At 36.5% G+C, this 11,347-nt stretch overlaps 1 pseudogene; it reads right to left on the bottom strand.

The window, feature by feature from the left end:
- Positions 1-9,353: 9,353 nt before the first annotated feature.
- LOC100059360 (importin subunit alpha-8-like) lies at positions 9,354-10,934 on the bottom strand (annotated as a pseudogene).
- Positions 10,935-11,347: the final 413 nt, after the last annotated feature.

Raw genomic sequence — 11,347 nt, 5'->3', positions numbered from 1 at the left:
GTTCCTTAGCTGCTCACTGATCCTAGAACCAAAGGTTCTTATTTTTAAGAGGGGAAGGGGGAGAGGTACTTGGTGGTGGAAGAGACTTCTTCTGCCCAGAAAGAAGTAAGAACGCACTACACTCTACTCTTACTATGTCAAAGATGATAAAATAGGGAAGACAGAAGATCTTGTAACATTTTATTTAATAACATATTTAAACAATTAAAGTTCACCATTAGGAATATTTAGAAAACCTGTAGTATCTTCTAAAATGGTATTACACAGCTATCAATTTCTATATTAATGTTGATTACTTACTCAAAATTCTCTGTTCTTATAACAGCAATTTTTCCTCGTTTGGTGTCATTATTACCTTCTCATGTAAGCAAAATTACCATTCACTTGAAAGAAAGTTAAGTACAGTGAACAATTCTCTTACAATTGAGGCCTAACTCAGAAGCACAGACTAGCTCATATAGTGGATGTACATCAGTGCCTTCATTATTCACTACAGATTCACAGTTTTAAATGGGGAATTGTTTTAAAAACTTACTAAGAATGATTATTACAAGTAAATCTCAGGCATCTTGTTATTTTCTACTTTGGATAATAAAAGATCTGGTGCCACCATGGTTAAACACGATTTGGACATTTAGCAGATATTTGAATGCCTTCAAGCTGCTCTGAAGTCATCTTTTTCCAGATAAATTCCCTTACTGGCCATGGGGTGAGTGCCAGAAAGGCCATAGCCTGAAGATTGCTTATCTCTCGGAGATGAGGATTTTTTTTCAGGATTTTGACTCGATAGAGTGAAATTTATAAATGTCTACTTCACAGACTGTTATCTAATTTAGTAAATAAGAGAGAAAATCTTAGTAAAGTATCCACTTACCGTAATAAAATTACATATTCTAGAATATGAGCTCTCATTGGTAATTACATTTAAAGCACCCTAAATCAGAGTGGAAATGTTCATTCAGGGCCTGGAGTAGTGGGATTGCGATAGGGACTATATTTCATGCCACAAAGGAGGCATGAACTGGTGAGGAATGAGCAATGCTCAGGGCTCCATGTGCTGTTTGGGTGAGAATAAGTATGTCTGGACCACAATTTCAGACAAGAAGCAACCTTCGCTATCACGTGGTTCAGTCATCCGCTTTGGAGGCGAGGAAATTGAGACAGTCTAGAATTAAATAATGAGCCCAAGGCCATTATAATTAGTTATTGACCAAAAGGAATATAACCAGATTCTTTGACTCCCACTGTAAAACAGAAATCTGAGGACCAGGATCTTTGTGCATGTGGAAAAATCATCTACAATCTATTTTTCAGTACAGTTATGGTAAAAAATATGATTCAATTCTTATCAATTCAACAGTACTTATTGAATGCCAAAATGGCAAAATGTATTATTTAGATTTCAGGAAGGGTGAACATTCCCAACATTCAGGAACTTAAAATTGGTTTTAGAGTCACCAGGTTTGGGTGGGGGTGGCAGATTAAGGACACAAGAGGAAGTGAAGTTTGCTATAAAGGCAACAAATTAGATGATAGGAAAGGAGAAGGAACAACATACATTCCAGACACACTGAATAGCAATTCAGTGGAACTTAGGATAGATACCAAGATGAGAGAGGAAAAGCAACCACAGGGACTTGATGGAATAAATTGCAAAAGACTTAAACTTGAGTCTTTTTGCCAGATTATGTTATAGAATTTTTAAAAATTAATATTGGAAGCAATTACATACTGTTTTAAAGAAAACTACTATATAATACTTAGCTGTAAAATGATAAAGACATTATTTCCACTATTAGTCAACATCATTCTGGAAATGTAGACAATGCAATAAATCAGAAAAATTAATGCTGGAATACAGAAGATAATTAATCATTATTATCAGATATAATTGTTTACTGGAAGATCAATGAGAAATACTGTGAAACTATTAGAACTAGAGAGGCTCTAGTAGTCAGTGATAAATAAGCAAAAATTTCCCCCCAATTCAGTAGGAAATAAAACAGAACAAAACGTTCCATTCTTAATCAAAACAAATATGAAAATACCTAAAATAAAGCTTGAATAAATGGCGAAAAATATATTATTGGATTTATAACATTTAATATAAATATGTTGGTTAATCTCAAAAAGATATGTAAAAGTAATGCAACTATAACAAAATCTCAAAAAACATTTTTAAATAAAAAATGCTACCACTCCACACCTATTTCCATAGCCAAAATCTAAAACTCTGACACCACCACATCAGAAGTTGGTGAGCATGAGGAGCAACAGGAGCTCTCATTCATTGGTTGTGGGAATGCAAAATGGTACAGCCACGTTGGAAGACACTTTGGCAATTTCTTACAAAACTAAACATACTCTTACCATATGATCTGGCAATCACATTCCTTGGTGTTTACCCAAAAGAGTTGAAAACTCATGTCTGCACAAAAATCTGCACACAGATGTTTATAGCAGCTTTATTGACAACTCCCAAAACTTGGGGGCAACCAAGATGTCCTTTGGTAGGTGAATGGATAAATACACTGTGGTACATCAAGACAATGCAATATTATTCAGTGCTAGAAATAAATGAGCTATTAAGCCATGAAGACACATGAAGGAAACTTAAATATATATTAATAGGTGAAAGTAGCCTATAGCTACAATACAACGATAAAGGGAATATTATTCATTAATTATGATTTTTATTCTGTATTATTTTTATGAGGCGTTAGAAAAAGAGTCAGGTTACCAACAATATGTAAATTACTATCCTTTTTTGTAAAGCAGGTTATGCCAAAATAGTAAACACTGTTTTCTTTGGGTTTGGAGATTATACATTTGGAGTTTTCTATTGTTCTGTGTTTTTCTAATATACTTTAAAAAATTTAAGTAATTTATTGAGGTCATATGGGCTTATAACATTGTACAATTCCAGATGTACATTATCATATATCAATTTCTGTATAGGCTGCATCATGTTTGCCACCAATAGTCTAGCTTTTCTCCATCACCTTACATATGTGCCCCTATACCCCTTTTGCCCTCCCCTCCCCACTTCCTCTCTGGTAACAACTAATCTGTTCTCCTTATTTGTGTGTTTGTTTATCCTCCATATATGAGGGAAATCATATAGTGTTTGTCTTTGTCTGGCTTATTTCACATAGCATAATACCCTCAAGGTCCATCCATGATGTCGCAAATGGCAAGATTTTGTCTTTTTTAAAGTCCAGGACCACATAACTTCCCTGGAGAATTCTATCAAGCATTCAAAGAAGATTTAGTATCTATCCTTCTCAAACTACTGCCCAAATTGAAGAAGGTGAGATGCTTCCTAACACATTCTATGAGGCCAACATTACCCTGATACCAAAATCAGACAAGGGCAAGACAAAAAAGGAAAATTACAAACCAATATCACTTTATGAACATAAATGCAAAAATTTTCAACAAAGTATTAGCAAGTCTAATACAGCAATATGTTAAAAGGATCATACACCATGATCTAACGGGATTTATTCCAGAGATGCAGTGATGGTTTGACATTTGGAAATCAATCAATGTGATACACCACATTAACAAAATGAGAAGTAAAACCCACAAGATCATCTCACTACATGCAGAGAAAGCATTTGACAAGATCCAACATCCATTTATCATAAAAACTCTCAATAAATTGGGTATAGAAGGAAAGTACCTCGACATAATAAAGAACCACATGTGACAAACATCATACTTAATGGTGAAAAATCAAAAGCCATTCCTCTGAGAACAGGAATACAACAAGGGTGCCCACTATCACCACTCACATTCAACATAACACTGGAAGTTTTGTCCATAGAAATTAGGTGAGGGAAAGAAACAGAAGGAATACAAATTGGAAAGTAAGAAGTAAAACTCTCACTGTTTGTGGATGACATGATTCTGTGTACAGAAAAATCTAAGGAATCCACCAGAAAACTATTAGAAATAATCTACAACTACAGCAAAGTTTCAGTGTACAAAATCAACTTACAAAAATCAGTTGCATTTCTGTACACTAATAGTGAACTGATAGAAAGAGAAGTCAAGAATACATTCCTATTTACAATAACAACAAAAAGAATAAAATATCTAGGATTAAATGTAACCAAGGAGGTAAAAGACCTATACACTGAACACTATAATAAATTATTGAAAGAAATCGAAGAAGACATAAAGAAATGGAAAGATATTCCATGCTTATGGATTGCAAAATAAACATAGTTAAAATGGCCATTACACCTAAAGCACTCTATAGATTCAATGCAATCCCTATCAGAAACCCAATGACATTCTTCACAGAAATAGAACAAAGAATCCTAAAATTTATATGGAACAACAAAAGACCCCGAATAGCTGAAGCTATCCTGAAAAAAATGAACAAAGCTGGAGGGATCACAATACCTGACTTCAAAATATGCTACAAAGCTATAGTAATCAAAACAGTATGGTACTGGCAGAAAAACAGACATACAGATTAATGGAAAACAATTGAAAGCCCAGAAATAAAAGCATACATCTATGGACAGCAAATCTTTGACAAAGGAGCCAAGAACACAAAATAGAGAAAGGAAAGCCTCTTCAGTTAATGGTGTTAGGAAGAGGACAGCCATGTGCAAGAGAATGAAAGTGGACTATTACCTTACACCATACACAAAAATTAACCCAAGATGGATTAAAGACTGAATGTAAGACCTGAGACCATAAACGTCCTAGAAGAAAATATAGGCAGTACACTCTTCGACATGGGTCTCAGCAGTATATTTTTGAATACCATGTCTACTCAGGCAAGGGAAACAAAAGATAAAACAAATAAGTGGGACTACACCAGACTAAAAAGCTTCTGGAAGGAAAAGGAAACCATGAGCAAAATGAAAAGACAACCCACCAACTGGGAAAAATATTTGCAAATCATGTATCTGACAAGGGGTTAATTTCCAAAATATATAAAGAACTCATACAACTCAACAATAAAAAAAAAACAACCTGATCATAAAATGGGCAGAGGATATGAACAGACACTTTTCCAAAGAAGATATACAGATGGCCAACAAGCACAAGAAAAGATGTTCAACATCACTAATTATGCAAATCAAACCCACCATAAGATATCACCTTACACCCATCAGAATGGCTATAATTAACAAGACAAAAAATAGCAATGTTAGAGAGGATGTGGAAAAAAGGGAACCCTCATACACTGCTGGTGAGAATGCAAACTGGTGCAGCCACTATGGAAAACAGTATGGAGATTTCTCAAAAAATTAAAAATAGATATACTATATGATCCAGCTATCCTACTACTGGGTATTTATCCAAAGAACATGAAATGAACAATTCAAAGAGATTTATGCATGGCTATGTTCATCACAGCATTATGCACAATAGCCGAGATGTGGAAGCAACCCAAGTGCCCATCAACAGACGACTGGATAAAGAAGATGTGAGATGTCTATCCATCTATCTATCCATCTATCTATCCATCTATCTATCTATCCATCTATATATATACAATGGAATACTACTCAGCCTTATCCTTCTGTTTCTTGATCTGTGCATTCTTTTGTCTTTCCTGAATTAAACATGTATTTCTTTTGTATTAGAAATTATGCTATTTATGATTAAAAGTAAGTTTATTTAGCTTATCTATTGAGAAGCTAAGTGAAGTCACTTGAAGGGAACTTTTAGGTGCTCATAAAAGAACTGATATTAACTAAAAAGAAATATTCGTAGTCCAGAGATGCTGCTTGGTGCTCCATGTGAAAAAACTTCAGAAAAAAAAAAATGCTGATTTATGGGAGTTTGGTAAAAACAATAATGTCAACAGAAAAAAGATCCATCATTACTTTCAATCTTAATGAATATATTTTGTCAATAAAATTTGAGGTATAGTAGCTACAATAGAATTATAAGTAATATAATATTCATAGTGAAAATTATTTCAGATAAACAGGGTAATAGTTGACTATAACTAATAGTTTGTATCTAAACAACATCATGATTTTGGGTAAAAACATCATGATTTTGGGTAAAAAGCATTATTTATGACTAATAAGACAACATGTCGATGGAAATTAAATTTATCATAAGGCTCTATTCAAGGGTCCTTGGATTGGAAACACATAGTCGCAGAATTCCTAAAGATCCAGAGATTCTGTGACTCAAAAATAGGCCTGCTATTTCAACTTATCACTGATGTTAATTAAGTGCCAATTGCTTTGCTCATTCTCATTTAAAGGTAAGTTTCATCAAATACTGATTTATGCCACCTGCAACCTAAATGAAGCACTCTTCTGACAGCAATCAGGCTTCTTTTTAAATAGAAATCAATTGTTTCTGCACTGGAAACAGCTGTTTACCACGAGACCAGGAATGGCGTGAAGCGAGGGAGGTAGTCACCCTGCATACAAAATTTTAGAGGGCACCCCAAAATTCAGTAATCCAGGTAAATGATATTTTAATGCACTTTTTAAAAATCTAAATTAATGTAAATCTCTATAATGAACAAAATGTTAATGTTTTAAATAAACTATTAGGTAATTATAACATTGTAAAGCAGCTAAAAATCCATTTTTAAATTTGTTTGGTGGATGATCAATAGGCAAAATTAAAAATTTGGCTACCATGTTTCTTATAGATCTATTGAAAGTTTTCAGTAATTAAATTTTTTTAAAGTGATTTTCTAAAAGTTTTAGGAATAAAATGCAAATTCTTGCAAGACACATCCAGGCTATTATTTGGTTCACTAAATTAATAATTCAGCAAATGAATCCTTTGACAAGGTAGATAAGTTTCAAAATCCACCACAAGACTATTAACAATTTGACCACTGCTTTGTCAACCAATTCACCAAATGGCAATAGAATCTAGTGAAACTGGTGAATACCTTGGGATGTGGAAACAGTCTCTGGAAACAATAAAAGAAGGAAAATAAATAGACTTGGAATTACACTACTTTTGACCATTCTGAGAGAGATGGAGTCTATTGCCGTCAAAGATTCATTCATTATTTCCAGCTGTGGGAGGTTACAAACCCTGAGCACGACCTGTGCTTTGGAATCCTGAAATGAGTCAGGTCAGAATGTGTATCAGTGGTCCTGGATGGGCAGGAATGACACTTCCGCTTGGCTTAGTCGCTGTCACTTTGGTTTTTACTGAAACAGCAAATCCGCAGTAGCGTGGCGCATGAGCAAGAGCTGTAAGGGACTGAGTGCAGATAGTTCCCTGATTCCCTTCCCGTTCCCTAAGGAAAACTGCTTTAATTTCTGTAGCTAAGGAAACGTTGCAAAGAGAAGCACTCACTCATTTAGAAAAGTCTATAGCAGAAGTTGTGCTGTCTTTTAAAGTACCGGGTGAGAGAGGAAGTATATCTCCCCTAATACGTGTACTTGCTACTGTATGAGGGAATTTCCAGCAGCATCGCAGTTACATCTCTCTGCATTCTATTCTTAACTGTATGATCAGGCCTATGGCCGGCTTCGCCATGGCCCCAGCTATACGCTCTCTAGCAGATTAATAAGCATATCAAAGAAGAGATGTAAAAGTCTATGGACAAATGTTGAATATTTACTTTTGCATGTATTAATATTATATCTAACAAGATTTAAGTTACAATAGCTTGGAAAAAAATTAGGAATGCTCTCACCAAACCTCAAAATCTGTCACATGAAGTAGGATTATTCATAACAAGTGCGTTGGGGGTATAATAATGGTTAAGTGTAACCAACCTCACGTAGTAACCAACCTGACATAGTAACTCACTGAGAAAGATCACAAATGTATCCTTAGTTTTATTATTAAAATCGACATTAATTTTTAATCTAATTTTAACTGTCTAATTAATTTAAATTAATCTAATAAAAATATGCAGACATGGATAAGTTTTTAATATGCACATCAAAATGATGTGATCAATGATGCCATCATTGCTTAAAACTAGGGTAATTCTAGGGGCTGGCCCCGTGGCCGAGTGGTTAAGTTCCCACGCTCCGCTGCAGGCAGCCCAGTGTTTCGTTGGTTCGAATCCTGGGCGCGGACATGGCACTGCTCATCAAACCACGCTGAGGCAGCCTCCCACATGCCACAACTAGAAGGACCCACAACGAAGAATATACAACTATGTACTAGGGGGCTTTGGGGAGAAAAAGGAAAAAATAAAATCTTAAAAAAAAAGTTAAAAAAAAAAAACTAGGGTAATTCTTAACTACTTTGATGCCGTATTATTTGAAAGAAGTGATAATTCACTGTTTATCTTCTCTCCATGCATAATTTATCTAAGAGAAAGTTAATATATTTAGCATAACACATTCCAATTATTGAGTTATTAAAGTATCAGAAAATACTCTGAGGAACAGATTAGATCTCTTTACATTATCTGCATATTTTTTTAAAAGGTTCTCTATTTTATGGATGCTTCCATTATGTCAAGAAATATTTACTTATTAAAAAAGCATTTGTTTGATAAAATATATTTCATTTTTCCTCTCAAAATTTTTTTCAGTAGTCTCCAGAATCTGACAAGATTTCTCTCACTAATCAGATATCAAACAACACTTCATTCCACCAAAAAGTATTGAAGGAGCATCTTTAAATATGTTAAATGAGCTAATGAACACAGAAGTGTAATGTCTTTAAATTATTACATGATATTCTTTATTATAGAATAAATAATTATTATCAAATCTCAAAAATTGCTTTGTTATAGAGTCACAAGGCTTTCCAAGTCTTTTGAGAAGAAAACCTGCTATAAATGAAACAGGATGGCTAATTCTGTATCTTCATAATTCATGTGAAATCCGGATTTTGTTAAACAAAAGTATTACGACGTGGTTCAGTTCAACCCGTGAAGATCGGCCAGGTACTGCCTCTCTTGATCCACACCTTTAAATCATGTTTTTCTCTTACAAAGGTAATAAAGCTGGGCTGTGGTTATTTATATTTCATACCTGTCCTTGCTTTTAAAATAAATCTCTACTTTGATTCTGTCTCTTGTTTATGATTCTTCCCATAAACTAAAGGTGATGCCTTTGAAACTTTTCTTTCCATTTCCTAGGGCTCCAGTTTGGGTTTGCCCTTCTGGGGTTCCCCAGTTTGGGCAATTTCAGTGTGTGTGAAAACCTTGAGTTCACACTTTTGCACAGCAGTAGAAAATCACTGAAATAATTATGCTTGAAACTGCCTCACTCACTTTAAGATAATAGTTCTTCTGGGCTTGGGGGCAATCCTTGCTTGTACATGTGGAAGTGTGTAGTTACAGTGACTTTTTTTTGATAGATGGAGGTAAAAGTGTCAAAAATTTTATTAACATTCAGTTTAAAAAGCTTTACAGCTGTGATATGCTAAGATATAGGAGCCGCTTCTTAAAGAAGTGACGCTTCAGGATTTGGTCATTGGTTTAGAAGTTGCGGAGCTTTGGTATTTTTTTGTTAAGTGCTTAAAGAATTCCTGATCTTGGTCCAGGACTGATAATATTATGCTCTTCTCTTCTTCCTCACTAAAGTGCGTCTCCATAACGTTCAAAGCAGCCTGGCCAACCTGGCAGTTCTCTTGAAGTTGTAAAACCTCCATTCCAACAATCCCGCTGAGTTTTTCTATCAGAAGACACAGGTTTTCCTTCTTAGGATGCTTCTCTGCCACCCGGAGGATACAAGAGATAATATGGAGAATGATGAAAACAGTTTTCATGTCTTGGGAGGTGAGTTGATTCACTTAGTGGCTCAAAGACTTTGGAGTGAACACACTGGATCCACTGGCCCACAGGCCCTCCAGTTGTGCAGTTAGCCATCAGCCAGATAGCCTCTTTCTGGACATTAAACTCTCCATTTTTTAACAGAGCCACCAAGGGAGGCAGCGTACCACAAGGAATCCACAGCTGGATGTCTGGATGCCTCCTCTGGATGGAGAACTTGCGGTGCATCAGGAGCTGGGGCAGCATGCTCAGCCACCTGTGTCAACGGCCACTTAGTTCTGGTGATCCGTTACAATGACGAAGTTTCCACAGTGTGGAGAGAGGGGGTCAAGACATTGAGCCTCAAACTGGTCATGAGCTCTAGCAGCCAGACAGGACCCCCTTGTCAACCGTTTGGCAGATGCACTCATTGCAGCCATCATGAGGTAGGACATGGCCCAGCAGGTGTCCCAGGGAACCTCATTGCCACGACGCTGTGGGAGGTGGAAGAGGAGTAACAACATTTACTTGACCACTTTTTCACAAGAGTACCGGTTGTTGTTTTGCTCCAGTGTGGACAAGGTCCACATGATGTTCTACAGAAATGGGATGGGTATGGTTGATGAAAAACCAGGGCCAGCAGATGTGGGACAGCATTGCTCAAGAGGACGATGTCTCTGAATTCTCAGCTGTCACCTGCTCTGTTACCAAGAACCCACATTACCTGTTCACAAACAGTCACACCAGGGGAAGACAGAAGCTCACTCAAGGGCTGGATGGCACTCCGTCCACAACAGCTGGTGTCTGCTCCAAAGTCAATGAAGCTGTGCTGGTCAGAGCCCAGGCTGCCTCAACCGCAAGCAGTGGTGAAGCCATGACTTCAGGAGCTCCAGCAGCATGAGAACGAGCCTTGCTTCAAAAATCTATTTTAGAGGAGGGCTTCTTTCTTGAGACAGCATTTTCCTGGCTGCCTGAGTGGCCTGGACACATAGCTCTGGGTCCGAGGAGTCACACCATTGATTATTTCATGCAGGGGGAAGCTGACCAATTTGGTGAGCTTTCCTGAAACTGAGTCAGGTGAGAGATTGGTCATGTTCCTTCTCTTTACAGCCTGCTCGTCTTTCTTGGCTTTCTGGAGCTGTAGGCTGATTGCCATCTGCTGTTGCTGCCTCGTAGATGCTTCTTTGCCTCAGTACTGAAATTTCCTCAGCCTCTCGACTAGAACTTCTAAAGTTGGCACATTGACTGGAAGAAGCATAAGAAACCACCTGGCGGAGCTGCCCTGATTGATGAGGTAGAAAGAAAGCAATATTCGAAGTCCAAAACCCAAGGTCCAATTTGTGACTGATTAGAATATACGACCTGATTTCACCTACAATGTTATTTACCTTTCTTAGGTGGCAGTTCTTTCTTCTATGGATTAGTGGTGATAATACCTGACTTTCTGAAGTTCAGGCTATTTTGGAAGAAAACAACTATTAATGCAATAACAAAACTTTTGAAATATGTAATTCCTATTAATATTCCTTAAGCAATGCAATGCATTTTCATTATCATCTTGCCTTGTGTCAGCAAAAATTCTATGAACTAGGTAAGCTGAAGGTGAACCCAGTGCGCTAGAAAAGAAGGGTGTGCTCTTATAATGATAGTATTGAGCTGAGAAGTCTGTGA

This window comes from Equus caballus, chromosome 8, assembly GCF_041296265.1.
Source record: "Equus caballus isolate H_3958 breed thoroughbred chromosome 8, TB-T2T, whole genome shotgun sequence".
Lineage (NCBI taxonomy): Eukaryota > Metazoa > Chordata > Mammalia > Perissodactyla > Equidae > Equus > Equus caballus.
The sequence above is the reverse complement of the archived record's forward strand: the minus strand, read 5'-3'. Positions and strand labels throughout refer to the sequence as shown.